We start from the raw sequence: 4,217 nt of genomic DNA, 5'->3' as shown, positions 1-4,217 counted from the left end.
CCCTAAAAAATAGTCCTGCCAACATTCTCTGCAGACTTGGTGTATTCCAACCCTGTATACAAGATCTGATGGGCTACTTAGGTGTATTCAGGGTTGTTACGTTCCAGGTAGCTGAGACAAAATGTAAGAGACTGGTACCAAAAACTAATACTGGTTCCAGTGAGACCACCGTCATCAATGTAGGAACCAGTGAAGATACCACAGAGATCAGAGTTACCACAAATGACTGACTAAGCCAACTTCAGAGAGGGAGACAGAGGTGACACCAGCTATCATGAATAGAAAGAGTAATCATTAACTTATCTTGTGCACAAAGTTGAAATATTTAAACATCCCCCAAAAGGGTTAAAGTGGGTAATTGTGCCATGAACATGAATTTAAAAAGTTTAATGTACAATGAAAAAGTAAGATGCACATTGAGTCTTCTGCCGATCTGTTAGGAAAGTGTGACCTGGAGCATGGAATTTGTATGGTTCACATTGAGAAATCAGTATCAATATTAAATTGCTTACAGAGAGAAGCCTTTATAGGAGCTATGAGATTCATGAATTGGTTTGCAAAAATAACTTACCACAACACTGTTCAAAAGTTAAAATAACATTGTAAAGATATGGGTTGTTTCTTTTTACATCAACCCAACATTGCTAAAAATGCACATTAAAATTCTGAAAGAATAATGCTACAATCGCTGGGTGTTTTAACATCTAAAATTAGGTCTAACATATTGAAAATAAATCTTTTTATCATCTGGCTGGCAATCTTGTGCAGTAAACCACCACGGTCCAGCATGCCTTGTTTATTGCCTCCAAGTGAGTTGATCACAGCAGCAAAGGGGGTACAAGCATTTCACATCTATTCTCTATTCTAGAGCTTCCCCAATTTTCTTTTAGCTGTTAATGTTCTTTCCCAGCATCCCCTGCACAGCGTGGGGGCTTGCTATTTCTGAAGAGTGTGGAGTTAAGGTGCGTACACACTTCCAATTTTTATCGTTCCAATGGAACGACGAACGATCGATTGGGCAAAAAATTGTTCGTAAAAAAGTAACCAACGACTCCGACGAACGAGGAAAGTCGCTGGAAACGAACGACCGGACCGACGGATCGGATTGGACGACGATGGTTGAACATCGTTCGTGTGTACGGTCGTTCGTTGATCGTCCATGTTCAGAGCATGCGTGATGAACGAACGTTCGTTCACTTTCCTGTCGTGCACATAGTTCCTCTATCGCTCAAACGATCGTATCTATTGTATGTACAATATCTACGAACGATCGTGTCGTTAACTCTATGTGCAGGATCGGTGCTATACGATCGGTCGTATATATCGTGCATGAACGTTCGTCGTTCGTTTTCCAACGATAATAATTGGAAGTGTGTACGTAGCTTTAGATTAGAGAATTGGAGGCTGGTGGGCACTGACGCTGAACCAGTGCCTTACAGCAGCTGGTTTACTTCTTTTATTTTCTGCCATTAGAATGGAAATTGAAATACAGCCAATCTTGCATCCCACAAAATTGTCTATTTTGGAACTGCAAAACACTCCTGGAAGACCTTTTCACAAGGTGATGTAACTTCATCCAAATCTGCAATTGATGATAAATATATTTTTGTTTTATAGTGATCAAGCACCTGGATGCAAGATTCCCAAAGATGCAAATTATCTTCAGCTTTTTGAATGTTTTCAAAGCAGAAACTCATAATCAAAGTGAATCTGCTGAAATTCTCTTTAATGATTAGTTCTAAAAATGGCAGTCCTGCTGTTTAGAACTATGACAGTCAGTCATACACAAATCTAAACCCAAAAAAGATGTTGGGGTGTCAGTCGTGACTTCCCTTATCCTAACCTGGTTGTTGTAAATAATATTTGCCTATCACTGATAATATTTTCATGTTGTTGTTACTTGACAAACCCACTTTAAAGTTTGCCACCCAATTACATTTTTTTGTCACCTGGTGGCCACATTTTCTGGTGAGAACCCTGTGTGATATTGGGGATAATATTAATTCCTAATCGTCCCTTTAAATATAAAATTGTCTTCTTTTAAAATGCCTTTGTCTGGAAATTGTCTCTCTAGCAGATTAGGGTGATAAATTTTCCTTGATCAGGTATATCTTTATCTGACAACCAAGGTCCTTCAAGACCCTCCAGTCTTAACACCTGCTGTGACTGCCTGGCCTTCGTGTCTGCAAGATTCATAGGATTCAGATAAGGCCAGACAGGGTGTCTCAGAATGAACTCTGAGATGTATTTTGAAACCCATTTAATAACAGGCTTTAAATTTCTAATATACCATTCTGTATAAAGTAGTGGCTGGCTGATTTGTAGTTGGATTGTTATGATGAGCATTTTGAGACAAAGGACTAGTCTCCTAGGCCTCAGGAAAGCCTGGAAACCATATTTAGCCTGTTCTGGTGAACCATAAGTCCCAGACATGCCTAGTTTGGTCTCTGTGAACTCCTTATTTTGTGGTGAATAATAATCTAGGGGTTGATATTTCACAAAACCTGTACTTATGGAAATAATAATAATGGCTAGAACAAGGGCCTCTTGGGATTGTCTACAAGTATCATAATCTATGTGGACACAGCCCCTGAGACAGCTCTTCACCCTGCTATACCTGGATGGTCCTATTAGTCCAACCTTCTGTTGTTGAAAAAGCCATGTAATTCTAGCAGACACAGCTGACCCCACTGACATCATCTTGTTGTTAAGGACAACGGCACTGACACATTGAGCACTGCAGGGGGCGGAGTGACTCTGGCTAATAACTTAGACTTTACCCAACAACCCTGACCAGGAAAACCAACTCTACCTAAGTATTATTTCACAGTTTTCCCTTTTATTTTATGCTGTTGCTATAGTTCTTTTATTGTTATTTGATTAGTCCTAATTTTTCTGTAGTTGTTTGTACACTGTCTTTATATGTTTTTTACTTAATAAACACTATAAAAAGTGTAAGCTGAATCTCTGAATGTTCTAAGTAAATATAGTGTAACTTGCTAACATGAAGACACTACTATAAACATTGTGATATACTGAGACATCCCTGTCTTGTGTGGGAAGGGATAATAGAGTAGTTAACCTTGCCCTGTGACGGCCCTTCCTGGGCTGCTGGTGCTTGGACTGTTGCTGAGCGTGCTGGAAAGACTATGTGCAGGAGTGCGGACTTAGAGGACGTTCGTCACACCCTTGCCTACCACGTGAGTGTTTGCACTGTGGGTTGTGGACTGAGAAAAATAAATAAAAAAAATAACTGGCATTTCCCTCCTGCTAAATTTAGGGTGAGAAAAGTATAGTAGGAATGCATTTACCATGCACATGGACAAAAAACTGAACAATGCACTAAATTGCAAAAATTTTTTTCAACTCTTTTGAACTTACAGAAAACTATTCCATGTCCCAGAGAAAAAAAGGTGTAATTTCTGTCTTTATCCTGACCCTGTATATTTAAACTGCACATATCACATTTAAAAATTTTTTATAGAATCTCACGATCTGTGATAAACACTCCCCGTGCTTGAAAAAAAAGTGTTAGTGCAAAAACACCACACAAAAAAAGTGCACTGGGTTACTATTTGTGATCCCTCCTCTAAAGAGAAAGGGTCACCCTTTTCCCCAGACCCTCCGAAGCCAAGCTCCAGACAAGGGCTGAGTACACCCTGCCAAAGCCGGGATGGACTTAGTTGCTTCTCTGGCCGGAGCCAGAGAAGAGCCTTCTCTCCTCGGGACTGCCTAGGCAGGTCCCACCGGATACTAAGCTAGGAGCTCTCCCGAAGAGATGCTCCAACCAAGGGGGAGGACCTGGTTGTTAGGCCAAGGCACACTCCAAGACTTCAGGGCCAGCCCATAAGGAAATAGCAACCTCCATCAAACATGGCAACAAATACTACACCAGGCAACGGTTTTAAAAATTGCCCATCTGCACTACCTGCAGCTAATGCAGAAAAAGGCGAAGTGCCAAATCAATATAATTAGTGACGTGACGGTACACATTAAAATTCAGTGGGATTCCCAGCCCAGTGATTTTAAGGTGCCCCTGGATCGCCAAGCCAGGAGTACTACACTCAGCGAGATTCGACCACTTGTCAGACCAAGTGGCAAGACCAAGCTTTCCCTGCACCAACCAGCGGGTCAGTCTGCAAGTGGGTGCTCCTTCTCAGGGCAGGCCCCACGCCTTCTCCGGTGGACCAGAATCCGGTGGCCGGCAGAATTAGCAT

The sequence above is a fragment of the Pyxicephalus adspersus genome, chromosome 6 (genome assembly GCF_032062135.1).
Source record: "Pyxicephalus adspersus chromosome 6, UCB_Pads_2.0, whole genome shotgun sequence".
Lineage (NCBI taxonomy): Eukaryota > Metazoa > Chordata > Amphibia > Anura > Pyxicephalidae > Pyxicephalus > Pyxicephalus adspersus.
This window is presented reverse-complemented; position numbering follows the sequence as displayed.